Consider the following 18,277-nt stretch of genomic DNA (forward strand, 5'->3'; position numbering starts at 1 on the left):
TTTCTAGACCCAGCTTTCCAGACATGACCTTTCCCAAGCCAAGTCCTTTCACCACTTTGCTCAGGATATTGGCTCCACCTGGGGGGCTCTCCTTCCCTTCACCTTTGCAGAGCAGGCATGAGACCTTGCACGTGCCCCTCAAAACCCTACTCAGGTGATGCCTTGATGAAGCTTCCCCTCACCCTCCAGGGATATTTTATTAATCAAGCTCCTGCACTGCCTGAGAGGCGATTAGTTCTTCCTCTGTTTCCTATCGACAGCCCCCCAAACACATGAGGGGCAGACTGCACAATGAATGGAGGGACGGGGTGAGCCCACAGTTGGATGGGGAATGTGTGACTGTTGAGGTTCCCAGGTCAGGGGACTTGGAGAGCAGCAGCGTCACTTTCTGGGTGCTGCTTCTGGGTGTCTCCCCTTATCTACTGCTCTCAAGCACCTCGAGGACATCTTGGGATATCTTTGAAGACATGAAACGTTTCCTGTGACACCCTGCTTTGGCCACCTACTCCTCCCCCACAAGGTGCCTGCTAGATCTTCTTACCCCACCTGAGATAAGAAAAGCCCTTTTCTGTCTCCATTTGAGACACTTTCAGATTTGGGAAATCGGAGCATTCGCCCTAATGAAAGTCCCTTTGAACGAAGTCTCTCCTCACTGAAGTCCAGATGTGTTTCTAGTTGACAAGTCCCATGAGCGAGGAATGCAATCAGTCTATTGACATCTAGTGTGGATCAGCGAGCACCTCAGTGTCACATGACTCCATCAGGCAATAAGCTTTTTTCTGGGGGTGTTTCTGTGCGATCCAGAGGGCCCAGCAGCACCCATAAAGGGTTTTCCACTTTTTAAAATTTTTTTTAATGTTTACTTATTTTTGAGAGAGAGAGAGAGCACGCAAGAGAGCAGGGGAGGGGCTGAAAGAGAGGGAGACACAGAATCCAAAGCAGGCTCCAGGCTCTGGGCTGACAGCACAGAGCCCGACTTGGGGCTTGAACCCACAAACCGTGAGATCATGACCTGAGCTGAAGTCAGAGGCTTAACCGACTGAGCCACCCAGGTGCCCCAGGGACTTATTTATCTACTAGTTGCCAGAGGTAGCCTTAACCAATATCTCTCCCATTACCCCACTCCTAGTCCCTGGTAACTGCCATTTTACTCTGCTTCTATGACTTTAGTTTTTTTTTGTTTTTTGGCTTTTTTTAGATTCCACATATAAAAATTATACAGTATTTGTCTTTCTCTGTCTGACTTATCACACTTAGTATAATGCGATTGATCCGTGTTGTCCCCAAATGGCAGAATTTCCTTTTTTCTCATGGCTGAATAGTAGTTCATATCTACACCATGTCTTCTTTATCCATTCATCTGTCGATGCCACTTAGGTCGCTGCCATAGTTTGGTTATTGTGAATAATGCTGCCATATACACGGAGGTGCAGTACCTCTTTGGTGACCTGTGTTCATTTCCTTTGGATATATATACCCCGAAGCTGGAGTATCCATGATGTCACAATTTAGGGCCCCCCAGAGGGGTACACAGTGGCACAGTCTGAGTCAGTTTCCTGAGTGGAGCGATCCCAACCCACTTCAATTCAGCACAGTCCATGCTGGGGCTGGAACAGCTCGGGCGGACGGTACCAGATTTCAGCCCAGAGACAGTCCAGGCAATGCGGAACTGTGATTTCAGCATTCCAAAAAAGCCACCTGCTTCTCTCTGGAAGCAGCAAAGCTGAGACTATAGGGCAAGATGGCTGTGCCCAAGTCCAAGTAAGGCCATCCTGAGCCCTTTCTACCTTGTTATTCTTAGAGTCCAAACTGACCTCTCAAAAATATGCACACCAGGCTGGAGAAGCATCTGCCTCTTGGGGTTAGACATCTGATTCTCTGAGAGCTCATTAGCAGCTAAAAACTGCTTTTGAAAACTCCAAAAGTGTATCTCCACAAGGAGATGGCCTCTCTTTTCATGTTGCCTCCTTTTTCCCAAGGCTCCAACAGACAAGACTCATAGCAAAAATCATCAATTACAGAGACTTATTCTGTTCCCAAAATTCAAAGTTTAATTTTTTTTTAATTTTTAAATGTTTACTTATTTTTGACAGAGACAGAGCATGAGTGGGGGAGGGGCAGAGAGAGAGGGAGTCAGGGAATCTGAAGCAGGCATCAGGCTCTGAGCTGTCAGCACAGAGCCTGACACAGGGCTCAAACCCACGAACCGTGAAATCGTGACCTGAGCCAAAAGTTGGACGCTTAACCAACTGAGCCACCCAGGTGCCCCCAAAGTTTACATTTTAACCTGCTGACAGGAAGCAGGAAACAAGGGAGTTGTGGCCTCTGACACATCCTCTGCAGCTTTCTCCGACTGAGATGATCCCTCTAGCGTTTAGGTCATAATCTTAGAAACTTGCATCAATTTTTATCATACATCCTAGCCACAAAATACAAAGCCATGTCTTTAAAAGTCCCCGTTGCTTTACCCCCTCTTTGTAAGCTTACTCAAACCCCGGGCAGTAGGTCTAACATTTACAAGGTTAGCAATGGCTGGGGAGGAGGGTTGTGACAACACCATGAAAGTGTTTTCTCTCAGGGAACCTCGGTCTTTTCCTCCTCCATCCACCCTCTTTATTTCCCTGGTTTATCTAAAATTTTGTCTTGTGGGGTGAAGACACAATTTTCTAGAGAAAGAAAAAAAACCAGTCCAAGCTTCCAAGAGTCCTCTCCATGTGGAGTCAAACAAGACACTCTTGATTCCCCAGCAATGGGCTGTCACGACACATGTGAAGTATGTCTACCAGGGGACACTCAGCACCATTAGACATTCAGTACCTAAGATTTAATTACAGGCTAGTCACATACACACACTCTGCCTACAATGCATTCACATTCTTGACATCGAAAAGGAAAGCAAGTGTTTGGCCTACACCACATCGTTTGTACAGTTTAGGCCCAAGTGAACCACTTTTTATCACTTAGGGAACGGTGGAAACCCTACAGAAATCCCAGGTCTCAGATGTCAGAGGTAATGAATATCTTTTACAATATCTGCCCTCTCATTTCTTCCTTATATTTGACACAGAGAAATGGACAGTGCCTACCATTTGGTAATTAGGTAGGGAAATAGGTTTCTCATGAGTCTTTTGTCAGAGTATATTGGCATAGCCTTTCTAGAAGGCTCTCAGACAATGTGGATCAAAATATAAAATGTGGGATGCTTGGGTGGTTCCATTGGTTAAGAATCAGACTCTTGATTTTGGTTTTGGTCATGATCTCACAGTCATGATATCAAGCCCCATGTCAGGCTCTGTGCTGGTCATGGAGCCTACTTAAGATTCTCTCTCTGGGTTCCTCCCCCACTCATGCACACTCATGCTTTCTCTCTCTCAAAAAAACATGTAAAATGTGACAATGCTATGCTAGGAAGGGTATAAAGAAACTGAATCACTCATACATTGCTGCTGGGAATATAAAATATCAGATACTCTGGAAAATAGTTTGGGTATTTCTTTTAAAACAAAACATGCAGGGTGCCTGGGTAGCTCAGGTGGTTAAGTGTCTGGCTCTTGATTTTGGCTCAGGTCATGATCTCGGAGTTCATGAGATTGAGCCCTGCATGGGGCTCCATGGTAACAGCTCAGAGCCTGCTTTGGATCCTCTCTCTCCCTCTCTCTCTGCCCTTCCCCTGCTCACACTGTCTCTCTTTCTCAAAATAAATAAATAAACATTAAAAATAAATAAATAAAACAAAACATGCATTGGGAAGCCTGGCTGGATCAGTCAGTAGGCCGTGCAACTCTTGATCTCAGGGTTGTGAGTTCAAGCTCCAAACTGGATATAGAAATTACTCAAAAACTAAATCTTAAAAAAAAAAAAAAAACAGGCTATCAGTTACACTCTTGAACATTTATCCCAGAGTAACAAAAATTTATGTTCATGCAAAAACCTGTGAGTGTTTACAGAAGCTCTATTCATCACATCAAAAACCAGAAACAACCGAAACGCCCTCTAACAGGTACATGGTTAAACAAACTGTAGTACACCTACCCCATGGAATACTCATCAGCAATAAAAGGAACTCTGAAAATCATTAAAAGGAAACCTCATTAAAATTGAGTCGGGAGGCCAGAAGGGGGAGCTCTCACGTGTACCACTCACCCTGAACAAGTACCAATTACAGACTCCATCAGAAGAATCCTTGGGGTGCCTGGGTGGCGCAGTCGGTTAAGCGTCCGACTTCAGCCGGGTCACGATCTCGCGGTCCGTGAGTTCGAGCCCTGCGTCGGGCTCTGGGCTGATGGCTCAGAGCCTGGAGCCTGTTTCCAATTCTGTGTCTCCCTCTCTCTCTGCCCCTCCCCCTCCCCCGTTCATGCTCTGTCTCTCTCTGTCCCAAAAATAAATAAACGTTGAAAAAAAAATTTTTTTAAAAAAAGAAGAATCCTCAACAGGACAGAATCATCAATTACAGGCCCCAACAGGAAAAGACTACCTTGCGTCTTATAGCATACACTGCTATCCGATAGATCTGAGATGACTGAAGTGTTTTGTATCTGTGCTAATATGGTAGCATATGACTACTGAGCACTTGAGGAGTGGGGCTAGCATGCCTGAAGAACTAAACTTTTAATTGTAATCTGAACAGTCACCTGTGGCTAGTTGGCTACCATATTGGTGGTGCGGCTCTAGGCTCTACTGTTTCAGTGTTCACTTTTAGGTCTTAGTAACCATATGGAACTGATTTACAAATCAGCATGGTGTGAGATAGAAGTCAAGGTTCATTTATTTTCTATGTATCTGATCACTACCATATACTGAAACGATCCTCTACTGATACACTGATTTACTGGAAGATCTCTCCACTGTATTGCAATGATTCCTTCGTTGTATATCAAGACGGTACCATACATGAACTCTATTGTGCTTCATTCATCTGTTGTCCACCACGGTGCCCACCACCACTGTGCCATTCTGTTGTAAAAATTGCATTTTCATCAAAGGTTTGGTATTTGAAAGTATAACCCCTCATGTTGTTCTGGACTGTCTTCACTGTTCTTGGCCCTTTAAATAGCTATATACATTTTAGACACAGTTTGTCATTTTACAGCACTGGTTCTAAAAATTTCTCCCAAGGAAATAACCGTACAAGAGCAGGAAGATGGATGTCACTGTTCTAAATTTTGCATTGAACTGTTTAGGAGATACAAACTGAACATTCATCAGTAGGTAATTGGTTAAAATGTGATATGTCTGTATTACTGGAATACTATGCAATTAAAACATTATAGATCAATATTGATAGAAAAGGTTTCCAACATATTAATGAGTGAATAAAATCAAGTTACAACATAGTATGCATATTGTCCTAGTTTTGCAAAACTGAAAAGATATGTATCCATATGCAGATACCCTAAAAATGTTCAATACAATCTTATTTATTATGTTTATTATGGAGACATTAGTGCCTTTTTTAAATTATTTGCTTATTTAAAAATTTCAGGCATTATTTTTTTATTTTTTTAATGTTTTTATTTATTTTTGAGACAGAGAGAGATAATGCATGAGCAGAGGAGGGGCAGAGAGAGAGGGAGACACAGAATCCGAAGCAGGCTCCAGGCTCTGAGCTGTCAGCACAGAGCCCGACACAGGGCTCAAACTCACAGACCATGAGATCATGACCTGAGCCAAAGTCAGATGCTTAACCCACTGAGCCACCCAGGTGCCCCAACAGGCATTATTTTTTAGAGAAAAATCTAATTTTACTCAGGGGAAAATAAAAAGATTCTCCAGAACACTGATGTATGATAAAAATGGCAAATTGTACCTCACAGTAATCCTATAAATTTGGTATATAGATATTGGCATTTAGATAGGGCATATTTAGGAAAATGCCAGCCCTTTAGGTGACAAACACGGACAACAAGAGGTTCAGAAAACTGCTCTATAAGTATATAGGAAAGGGGGTGTGCTAGAAGAGTTAACAGAGCATCAACTCTTTAAATAAATTTGCTACGAGTTGGAAAGAACATGAGAATCAACTCAACCAAAAGTGCAGAGATGAGGAAATTGCAAAAAGAATTAATCCATGGGGCCTATATCCTGTCCTATCCATATTCTTTTTAATTACATACACCAAAAAATTCTCCTTCTGTCTCAGCTAGTTCAGACTGGGTTTTCTATTTCTTACAACTGAAAACATCCTCATATAAACAGCCATGAGCTCCACTTGTCCACCCTAGGATCTGGTAATGACAAAGCACAGCGTTACTGGCCCTGGATTTCTGATGGTAATATGGAACTCAAGTATCTGAAAGGTAAGGTCCAGGAAAAAAAAATTGTGTGAAACCATTCTCTCTCTCTCTCTCTCTCTCTCTCTCTCTCTCTCTCTCTCTCCAATAAATATACACTGAAGTAAACTATTCAACCAAGCAAACTTAAAAAAAAAAAAAGCAAAGCAGATAAGAAGTGTGGGGTGGTATCCAAAATACTCTGTGCCTGGGGCGCCTGGGTGGCTTGGTCAGTTAAACGTCCAACTTTGGTTCAGGTCATGATCTCACGGTCCGTGAGTTCGAGCCCCGCTTCGGGCTCTGTGCTGACAGCTCAGAGCCTGGAGCCTGTTTCAGATTCTGTGTCTCCATCTCTCTCTGCCCCTCCCCTGTTCATGCTCTGTCTCTCTCTGTCTCAAAATAAATAAACGTTAAAAAAAAATTCAAAATACTCTGTGCCTTAATAGCTTAGTTCAACATCCAAAAGGCATACTATAATATGTCCCCCTATTTTCACACACTTTTCTCATGAAGACTTTATGGAATTGAAGACAAATTTCTCTTTTATCATTCAGTCTCTTCTTGTCACAAAAGACCCAAAAGAGATAATGAGATTTATACACAATGGATGATGTACAGAGAGTCTTCAGTGGTAAGACAAAAACTTGCAGAGGACAGGAGCCAAATGCAAAAAAAAAAAATCTTACACTCAAATTACAGATTGCATGATTTTATGTATTTTTATTAAGTGGTCACTTCCTTGAATTACGTTTTGAAGCTCCTTACAAGAATCCTTTTCCTAGGACAACTGATTATGACTGACTGGGTTGAGCTCCTTAAAATTTTTACATATTTGTCATATTTATGATAGGTTTCCTTTCCACCAAGTTAGACATTTTCAGGGCACCTACTGTTTGTTAAGCACTGGCTGGAGGTCATGGTCATTCAGCAGTAAACAAACTTCCTGCCCCCATGGAACTTATATTTTAGTGGGTATGGATTTTGTCATGTCCATCTATATACTTTTGCTAACATCCTGACCTTACCTATCATTCTTAAGGGCTCTCTCCTGTGTAGATTTGACTGAACATAGAAGTTCTGACTGAAACTTACTGTACTATTCTCACAGGGTTTCTATGGCTTGAGGACTGAAATCTTGAGCTCTGCTGGAAACACTAGCCACATTCACACAATAGGTTTCTTTCAGTGGAATTCGGGCTCCTGGGTGGCTCAGTTGGTTAAGCTTCCGACTTCAACTCAAGTCATGATCTCCCAGTTCGTGAGTTCAAGCCCCACGTCGGGTTCTGTGCTGACAGCTCAGAGTCTGGAGCCTGCTTCAGATCCTGTGTCTCCCTCTCTCTCTGCCCCTCCTCCATTTGCACTCTCTCTCTATCAAAAGTAAATAAACATTAACAAAAAAACTCAGCTCATTGCTGAATTCTTAAAATATAATATTTTGTAAATATTCTCTGCTGTGTGGATTTTCTGATGAAAATGAGAAGTCTACAGTCTGAAGAACACTTTTCTCACACTCATCACGTGCACTGGATTTATCACCATTATGGACTCTCTAATGAACTTGAAGACGTGAAATTTTACTAAAGCCATTACCACAGTCAAAACATTTGTAGGGTTTATCTCCCGTATGGACTCTCCAATGGGCTTGAAGATGTGAGGTCTGATTGAAGTCTTCAAGCTCTCCAATGGGCTTGAAGATATGAGGTCTTACCACACATGCCACATTTATAGGGTTTCTCTCCTGTGTGATCCTCTGACGAACATGAAGATAGGAGTTCCAGATGAAGCCTTTCCCACATTCTTCACATCTGTAGGGTTTCTCCCCTGTATGGACTCTCTGATGGGCTTGAAGATGTGAACTCCGACAAAAGCCCTTACCACATGTCTCACATTTGTATGGCTTCTCTCCTGTATGGACTCTCTGATGGACCTGAAGATGGGAAATCTGAGTGAAGTACTTACCACGTGTCACACTTATATGATCTTTCTCCAGTGTGAACTCTCTGATGGGCCTGAAGGTGGGAATTCAGGCTGAAGTTCTTATCACACATACCATATTTATATGTCTTCTCTCCAGTGTGGATTCTCTGATAGACTTGAAGATTTGAGGCCTTACTGAAGTCCTTCCCACATACCTCACACTTATATGGTTTCTCTCCAGTGCTAACTCTCTGATGAGGACCAGGATTCTGATTAACTAGCCTGTCGCATGCCTCCCATTTGTATGTTTTTTTCTCTAGGAGCGGGGGGGTGGGGGGGCTCTGATAGGCTTGAAGTTGTGATGCCTGATTGAAGCCTTTATCACACATCTCACATTTAGAGGATTTCTCTCCAGTGTCATTGATACAGCAAATGTTAAGATCTGGGCTATGACTCGAGCCCTTCCCACACATGTCACACCTATACAGATTGTCTCCTGGGTGAAGGAACTCATGGGTGGGAAGACAGGAGTTCTGACTGAAGCCCCTAGCCTACACCTGACATTTGTAGGGCTTCTCTCCTGTGTTGATTCCCTGATGATTTTGCAGGTGTGAGCTGACTGAAGCCCTCACCACACTCACCATTCCTACCTCATTTCTCCCCTGCATGGATGCTCTGACAAATGCAAAGCACTGAACTGTTGCTGATGTCCTCCCCACACTCACTACATACATGGTGTTTCTCTCCTGAGTGGGTTATACTATGTTGGAACTATTTCCTCAGGAACTCTTTTCCACAACTATTGTGGTTATAAGCCTTCTGGCTGTTGTGTGCTTCCTGATCATCGTAATGTTGAGAGATCCTTCTCATAACACAATGGTCACACTTAGATGGTTTATTTTTTACATCAATTTGCTGACACCTATTCTGATCATTGTGTGACTCTCTCAGGTAGATTTTCTTCCAGAAATCCCAAGTAGTCTTAATTGGAAATTCTTGACTTTTGATAGTATTGGAACTCTCCCCTTGAAGCTTTATTACACAGTTCTCATCTTCAATAACCTGAGATTCTCCTGCCCACACCCGACAGGAGGAATCACCTTGTGTTGGCAACTCAGACTTCTTGCTTTGCAGATTTATTACAAAGTCTTGATTTCTGGTTAATTTACTTGTAAACGGTTCCCAGATCTGCCAGTATATGACATCTTCATGTGAAAGGTATCTTAATCCTACTTTTTGAAAAGTCTCCATCTTGTTTTGATTCCTGTGTCCTGGAAGGATAAAAAGGATTCAGATGCGAGCATGAAGACAAGTGAATATTGTTCAGAGACAGAAATATTTCACAGATCAATCACACCGGGAGATCTTATTCAACCAGTGAAGACTTCAGCTTGACTTTATCACTGGCTTTTTCGTGCCTATGGAAACACAGTAATGAGCAGGCTCCTTCCTGCCCACTAAGTACCAAGGAGACTCATTTATAACTATACCAAGACTAATGTATGAGGTCAAATTAGAAATACAAGGCTACAGAGCAACAAAAAGACGTATCAGAAAGATTTTACAGGGGAGGAACTTTACTTCTTTGTCCATAAAAATAATCACTTAAGTAATTCCTGCCTCTTTTCTGCAGCAGGTATATAAGATCTACAAAATCCTGGATATTTATAAGCCTTAAAATCATGGTTACGCTATTACCACCTGCATGTATGTATAAGACCACGCAAAAATGGCTGGGAAATGCCGAATCTGTCCTTTAGTGTTTACAGAAAGATTATCATGTGATGCCAAGAGTTCCCACAGAGAAAAAAGAGAAGACATCCTCAGAAAAGTGCAAAGAATTTATTTGTAAAAGGAAACATTTTCTCTGTCCTAATAATAGATCCATGAGATAGTTTCCTTATATCCTTAATTTAGCCAGTAAACACACATTAAACAAGCTAGATTTGAGAGGATTCCCCTTTATTCCAATGAAGTCCTAATATAGAATATTCAACTGATAAACATTATAACTAGAAAAAAAAACCACTAGAAAATGTATTCTCATAGCGGACATATCGTATGGGAGTAAAAATCCTATGACCATTGTGGCTACTTAATTTGGCTGGATTTTCTGCTGAACAGTTAGAGTCATCTCTTAGCTTTTGTGGATTTGTGTTTGTACAAAAGGTGCTATGGTACACAGTACACAAGATGGCCCCCAATGATCCCTGCCTCCTGATATCCATACTCCTATAAAGGTCCCCTCTCACAATGTATCAGGATCACTCTGTGTAAACAGAATATGGCGGAAGTGATGCTATGACACTTCGAAAGTTAGATTATAAAAGATACTGTGGCTTCTGCCTTCCACTCTCTTAGATCACTAGCTCTTGGGGAATACAGCTTCCATGTTTTGGGGACACTCAGGCAGCCCCAGGGAGAGGCCCACTTGGCAAGTAAGTGAGACCCCCAAATAATCAGCGAGGAACTGAGATATTTTGCCAACAATGATGTGAATGAGTCCATCTTGGAAGCAGACCTTTCACCCTCATCAAGCCCTCAGAAGACTGAAGTTCTGGCATCTCCTTGGCAGTGACTTCATGAGATCCTGAGCCTGAACCACCCAGATACCTGCCCGAGATTCCTGGCTCACAAAAACTGTAAATAAATGCTTGTGGCTTTAAACCAATAAGTTTAAGAGTAATTTGTTATATAACTATAGATAACTTAATACAAGTACCACAGAACTTCTAATTAGGTTAGACATTAACAATGTTCTGAAATAATCCTTTTATCACCGTGGTTCACTCTGCTCATGTAAGCTTTCTCCAGGAGGAGCAAATACATAGAGACAGAAGGAAAAAATGATGGTTTCCAGACTAGGGGGAGGAGGTATAGGAGCTACTGTTTAATGGGTACGGAGTTTCAGTTTGAAGATGAAAAAAGTTCTGGAGATAGGTGGTGGTCATGGCTGCACAACACTGGGAATGTACTTAAGGTCATTGAGAAGTACACTTAAAATGATATATTTTGTTATGTATATTTTACCACAATAAAAAAAAAAAAAAGCCCTTGTCAGGTAACTAGTATCTATCTCATCCCTTCTAACTGAGAGCTAACATCAGTGAACATCATTTTACTGTATCTGATTGTCTTTCATACAAGTTGAGATTCCCCTCGTTCTTGTATGACAAGTCATTTTTCCACTGAAACTCAGACATCTTGAGTATTATAAGACTTGGGATTTCATGTAAATCTTCTGTTTTACTAGGCCCCCTCTGACACCTCTCTCAAAGGCAAAGGGGGGCAGAGCTAGGCCCAGATTCCCTACTTGGCCTCTGTTGATATCTGGTGGGGTAAGGAGTTAACTACTTCTGGGCTGGGGCGAGACTTCGGGCCCTTTACTTCTGGTCTCTGCAGATAAGACTGTGGCTGAAAGGGGCAGAGGTGGTTTGTTACTGTTCCCCATTGGCTTCTACTGACATGGGGTACGAGGAGTTGGCCTCAACTCTGCCAGGTAGTGGTCAAAGTCCTGAATTTCCACTAGGTCTCCTCTGACACCACCTAAGCTGGGAAAAGGAGAGGCAACTCATTATCACTAGGTGAGTGTGAAGTCCAGGCTCCCACATTGTCTCCTTTGACAACATAGTGGTGGGTGAGTACTTATTACTCCCTGACAGGGAGTTTGGGGGGCTCATTATAGCTGGCAAGGCAGGAAGCCTAGGCTTGTCATTACAGCCTGGCAGGGGCAGGTGTGGGGCGGGTTTTGTTTGGTTGGTTGGTTGGTTTTGTTTTGTTTTGTTTTGTTTTGTTTTGGTGACTGGAAAAAGAGTAGTTACTATCAAAAAGTTTTCTGTCTTGCTAAGCTGCCCTTTCCTCACCCTCTGACCAGACAGAAAAGGCTTTTTTTTTTTTTTTTTTTTTTTTTTTTTTTTGGTCTGTACTCATTGGTATTTCCACATTGCCATCATCTCCAGCACCAAGTCTGGGATATATGAGGCAAAAAGAAAACCCAAGTAACTCACTGCCATATCACTCCTCGAGTCTTAGGTCCCAAGCCAGTCTGCCTGCTTTCATGTTTGCTTTACATACAACATCCAGGATTTTTAGCTGTACTAAGTGGGAAGAATAGGGAAAAGTACGTTTCCTCCATCTTTCCAGAAGTGGCAGTCTCCAGAATTACTTTTTGGGAACAGACCTTGTATGTAAGAACACTGCAGTGTTCTTTAAAAACATTTTTTAGGGGCGCCTGGGTGGCTCAGTCTGTTAAGCATCCAACTTCGGCTCAGGTCATGATCTCACAGTTCTAGCCCTGCGTCGGGCTCTGTGCTGACAGCTCAGAGCCTGGAGCCTGCTTCACATTCTGTGTCTCCCTCTCTCTGACCCTCCCCAGTTCACGCTGTCTCTCTCTGTCTCAAAAATAAACATTAAAACATTTTTTAAAAATCTTAAACTACCTAAATGTCTAAGATTAGGGAATTCTTTAAGAACAATTCATTGAACTATAATGTAGTCATTAAAAATGCAGACGTGGGCGCCTGGATGGTTCAGTCAGTTGAGGGTCCAACTGTGATTTCAGCTCAGGTCATGATCCCAGGGTCGTGGGATCAAGCCCCAAGTAGGGCTCTGTGCTGAGCATGGAGCCTGCTTAAGATTCTCTCTCTGTCTCCTTCTGCCCACCACCCCCACTCATGCTCTCTCTAAAATAAATAAAAATGTTTTTAAAATGTAGGTGACAGAAACTTCTATTTCTGGCTATAACTAGGACTAAACATGCCCTCCTATCATGAGTAGGAAAATAGGGGGAAAAAGTATGAAACAACCATCTTCAGACATCGAAAGCACAATACTTTGATCTCTTATATGCAGGAAACAAATGAGGAGTCCTATGATCACCCCAGATATTTGCCAATCGATAACTTTTGAACTGCAGGTGCAAGAAGGAGGAGCCCAAACAGAGACCTGCTGAGTGGAAGAGACAGAAATCAGAACAAGGAGACTGGGTAGCTGGAAATTGAAGAGCAGAGTTCCAGAAAGAAGAATGCAGAAGAAAAGCACTGTCAATCTGCACAGGAATCCCTTTGAGTCCACCACTAAAGACCAAACTGTGCACATATATGAGGAAACTCCACAGGCCAGGCAAAAAGTAACCGGAGAGTTATGGGCTGAATGGTTTCCAGAGCTTAGTAGCTTAGTAGGACTTAGAGGTGTTTGAATTCCAAACAGTCAAAATGGAAAGCCCTCACTGACCACTAGGGACATTTGGCAGCAACTGAGGGGCCATGCTTAGGTAAAAGGGCTAAACTATCTCTAGAACAGAGTTTCTCAACAGTTGACATTTTGCAGCAGGCAATTCTTTGTTGCCAGGTGCTATCATGTGAATTGTAGGATATTTAACAGCATCCCTGTCCACTGCCCAGTAGTTGTCAGTGGTACCCACCCTAATCATGACAACCAAAAATGTCCAGACACTACCAAATGTCCCATGGTGGGGCAAAGCTGCTGGAAAGCCACTGCTCTGGAATAAAGATTACTCTAGACCCAACCTAACTAAGCTTAAAAAACAAGGTCGAAAAGAATCAAATTGAACCAAAGGAACATATGATGATCCGATTATTAAAAGAAAAAGCATTTACAAAAAGTTGATGGTCATTCATAATAAATGCTCTTGAGTAAAGTAGGACTAGAAGGGGACTTCCTCAACCCCAGTGACTGGCATCTACAAAAAGGCCAGCAGGTGATGGAGGACTAAACACTTTCTCCCTAGATTAGGAACAAGTAAAGGATGTATATGGTGAGTACTTCTATCCAAAAGTCTTCTAACAGTCTTAGCCAGTGCAATAAGAGAAGAAAAAGAAATCAACACAATGGGGACAGGAATGGAAGAAGTACAACTTTTTATTTAGTGATGCCCATCTGTGTAGAAAATTCTAACAGGTCAGAAAAATGTTTTTAGATTTACTATGCAAAGTTAGCAAGGTCAAGATACAAAAGCCAATTATATATCTATATTCTAGCAACAAACAGACACTGAATTTCAACAATAACAGCACTTAGAATAGTACCCCCTAAATATCAATCCCTTAGAGATAAATTTATCAAATACATGTAAGAAACCCACATACTGAAAGCTGTGAAACCAAGCTGAGGGAAATGAAATGACCCAAATAAGTGAAAGAAGATCTAAATGCTCATGGGTCAAAATGACTTGTATCCAGAATATTAGAAGAACTATTAAAATTCAATACAAAGTAAACAACTTAGCTTAAAAATTGAGCAAAAGAATTGAACCTTTCAAAAGAAAATATGCAAATGCCCAAAAGGCGGAAAAAAAAAAAAAAAGGTAGTCAACATCTAAAGCATCAGAAAATACAAATGAAAACCACAACAATATATCACAACACAACTGTCATTAGGATGACTAAAATTTAAAAGATTGAAAATATCAAATGTTAGAAAAAATGTGGAGCCAACTGGAACTCTATCATATTGCCAAAAGGAATATAAAATATGCAACTACAAATGAAAAACTATTTGACATCTCTTAAAAAGCTAAGCATATAACCCAGAGATTAGATTCTCCTCCTAGTTATCAAAAAGAAGAAAGAAAAAAGAAAAGAAAAGAGCTCAGAGCCTGGAGCCTGCTTCAGATTCTGTGTCTCCCTCCCCCCCTCTCAAAAGTAATAAAAAATTTAAAAAATAAAATAAAATAGGCTGCTAACTTCACTAAACTTTTCAGAAAGGATATACCAAAAAAAAAAAGCACACTAAAAAAAAAAAGCACATGACTCAACATCATTTATCATGAGGGAAATACAAATCACAATCACAGTGAGATGTCGATTCATTAGACTTTTATATTTACTAACTTGTGATTGAGATTGGGACACTGTTAGTGTTATGCCCAGAATTCGTGATCCCCAAAGACCACCAGGGAGCTGAGTCCAATGCAAAAGCAAAGAGCCTTTATTCGAGCTAGCTCGAGCTCAATCCCCTACCTGCACCGATGCAGCAGTGAAATGCTGGAGAGAGTGCGTTTCAAAAGCACAAAGGTTTTATAGGGATCTAGGGACAGTTAATGGGGTGATGGTCATGGCCTTAGCCGATTGGCTGGGGAAGGGTCAGAGTCCCATTGCGCAGGTTGCCGTGCATGATTTGAATGGGAAGTTTGAACGGGTGAGCAGGAAGTTACTCCAGGGGAGTAGGCATGGTCTGAGGTTTGAGCGGGAATTTCTTTCTGCGGTTTTCCCGGAAAGGGGGCCATGTCGGGGACATAGTCACTCAAGATGGAGGACACAGAACAAAATGGAGTCGGCTGGCCTAGTTCCGCTTTCATTCCCCCCTTGTCATGTAGCTTACAGACCCAATCATGGGACTGGCTGCATTTCTATTTTGTCCTCTTCTGTTATTAGGGGCTTGCACTGAGCACGGAGGACCATTAGTTGGACGGCCTCCACACGGTCCCTGACAAACTGGACCAGCCTGTTGATGATACAGGGTCCAAGGGTTACTATTAGGAGCAGGATGGCAAGGGGTCCGGCAAGGGCCGAGATGAGGGTAGTTAACCAGGGAGACCAGTTGAACAAAGACTCGTACCAGGACTGAGATTGTTCTCTCTCTAACTTTTGTTTTTGCAGCCCTTCCCTTATGAGGGCCATAGATTCTTTTACGACCCCCGAGTGATCAACATAGAAGCAACATTCTTCCCCTAGGGCTGCACATAGTCCTTCTTGCTGCATGAATAATAAGTCTAAGCCCCTTCTGTTTTGGAGTACTACTTCTGATAAGGAAGTAAGGGATTCCTATAGATGAGAAATTGATTTCTCAATTCTTTCTATGTCTAAGTCAATGGCTGCCCTTAGGGTTCTGTAGTTTTTGTCCTGGATGACGAGTGAGGATATTCTGGTCCCTGCCCCCACTAATCCCAGTCCAAAGAGCGCTAAGGACCTGGGAGTGGACGCAGGGAGCGAGGCCACTGGAACAGGCCCACCATGCATTTTTGGGGGGAAGTAGATACACTGTCTCCCTGGGGACTGTTAGGGTTTCATTACAGAGATGAGACTGCCTGGGGCGGGGGGGCGGGGAGCACGTGGCCTATGCAAGTGCCCTGCCCTGTTACTGCCTGGAGGGTTAGTCTTGCAGTAGCCTGCTGCCATCTGCAGGAGCTAGAGTTGGAGGCTGTTGTATAATTACCTTTAATGGCAATACCTTCATACTATGGGGGCTGGACATCTAGACAGCACCAACAGGACTTGGTCAGGTTGGGCCTAGAAGTGTTTAGTAACTGGTATCCTCCGACAACCATGCTCTACAGGGGGTCTGTATCAGATAGTGAGTTGTGACCTGGGGCAGGAGATGCGGGTGACACTCCGGTAGGGACAGGGGATGTGGAGGGCTGTGTGGCCGGGGCCTGGGTGTTTCTGGGCGCGGCTGTCCGGGCAGGGGCAGGTCAGGGAACTAGTACTTGGTGGGGTCCTACCCCCTTGGGGGACTGCTGGGCAAGGGGAGTCGCTTGCATTCAGAGGGTAAATAACGTTCCCTTGTCCTTGGCTCCCAGCCTAACCCGGTCGTATATCCTGAGTCCCCAGGTTTTTCCACTCTCCCGTCCTGTTGTTTTTTTTACCTTGGCTTGTAAAGGATATAACTATGGGATTACTGCACCCCCAGGCATATGGTGGTCAGGGGCCACTGGGTCGCTTTACCACGATGAGATCTCTGGTGTGGTGGGGTCCACCAGATGTGCCCCGTCAAGACACATGACCAGGAGGCGCAAAAGTAGTCAGCCGCATCCCCGCATGTGCTCGAGCAAGAGTGGCCAGAGCAGACATAGAAATAAAGTTTCTGCGCATGGAATCCAGGGGCATATGGTGATAAGGGGAGCAGAGTTTGGAGGTCTACGCAAAGTTCTGGGAACCAAGTGTCCCTGGGGTGGCTCTGGGAAATCTGATTAAGTATTGTCCCCGAGCTGGTGTCTATGATCTGCCAGGTGATGTTTTGGGGGGCGTGGGGACTCTCAGCAGCATGAGCAGTGACAAGCAGAGTTGACAGAGTTACCAATATTAGGTGGGTCGAATGCGCTGTAGCTTGAGCTTGAGGGGGTTGTGTTGGTCCTGATTGACGGCCCATCGCATGATGAAGTCCTTCCGGATCCAGGAGGGGTCTGCTGGCCGAACGTGGGTGTGATGGACCCAGGTCGCAATGCCATCTACTTTGAGAGCGGTGGGGTTGTCAGCACCACGATGTAGGGTCCCTTTCAGCGCAGCTCAAGGGTCTCTCAGTGGTGCCTCTTGATGTAGACCCAGTCTCCCGGCCTGTACTGATGAAGTGTCGGGGTTGGGCCAGCCTCGTAGATGGCATGGAGGCGCGGCCAAATGTCCTCATGTGCCTTCTGGAGCCCTCTCAAGGAAAGAAAAAGTTCTTGATCTTTAAACTCAGCAAGAAGTTCATCTCAAAGGTTGGGAATAATGGGGGGTGGCCTGCCAAACATGATCTCATAGGGAGTAAAACCCAGGGTGTAAGGAGTGTTCCTAACCCAGTAAAGGGTGTACGGTAGGAGAGTCACCCAGTCCCCGCCAGTCTCCATGGTTAATTTGGTAAGGGTCTCTTTTAGGGTTCTATTCATTCTTTCTACCTGTCCTGAGCTCTGGGGCCTCTAAGCACAATGTAATTTTCAGTTTTCCCCCACCGCCTTGGCTACTGTCTGCGTTACCTGCGAGATAAAAGCTGGTCCATTGTCTGATCCTATCATGGCACGAAAACTATACCTGGGTAAGATGTCTTCTAGTAGCTTCTTAGCCACCGTCTGAGCCGTTTCATGCTCGGTTGGGTATGCCTCCACCCAGCCAGAGAAGATGTCTGTAAATACCAAAAGATATTTATAACCATACTTTCCGGGTTTGACTTCAGTGAAGTCAACTTCCCATTGGGCTCCTGGTCTGGTGCCTCTGAGCCTGGTTCCTTTTTTATTTGATGTGGCCCTCGCGTTGGTGAGTTGGCAGGTCTTGCAGGCAGATACAACTTGCTCTATTTTGGTGTCCTGTTGGTGAATCTTGATTCCGGCATGTCGGATTAAGTCTTTTAATTTTCAGGCCCCCACGTGAGTAGACCAA

The 18,277-nt window shown here is 43.5% G+C and overlaps 1 long non-coding RNA gene across 1 annotated transcript; it reads right to left on the bottom strand.

Moving 5' to 3' along the window:
- Window positions 1–8,508: 8,508 nt before the first annotated feature.
- LOC122493929 lies at window positions 8,509–17,026 on the bottom strand. The gene is made up of 2 exons (XR_006300067.1): window positions 16,792–17,026; window positions 8,509–9,457 (listed from the first exon to the last, which is right to left on the bottom strand). It is a non-coding gene; the product is annotated as an uncharacterized LOC122493929 (long non-coding RNA).
- Window positions 17,027–18,277: the final 1,251 nt, after the last annotated feature.

The sequence above is a fragment of the Prionailurus bengalensis genome, chromosome E2 (genome assembly GCF_016509475.1).
Source record: "Prionailurus bengalensis isolate Pbe53 chromosome E2, Fcat_Pben_1.1_paternal_pri, whole genome shotgun sequence".
In the NCBI taxonomy this organism is placed as follows: Eukaryota; Metazoa; Chordata; class Mammalia; order Carnivora; family Felidae; genus Prionailurus; species Prionailurus bengalensis.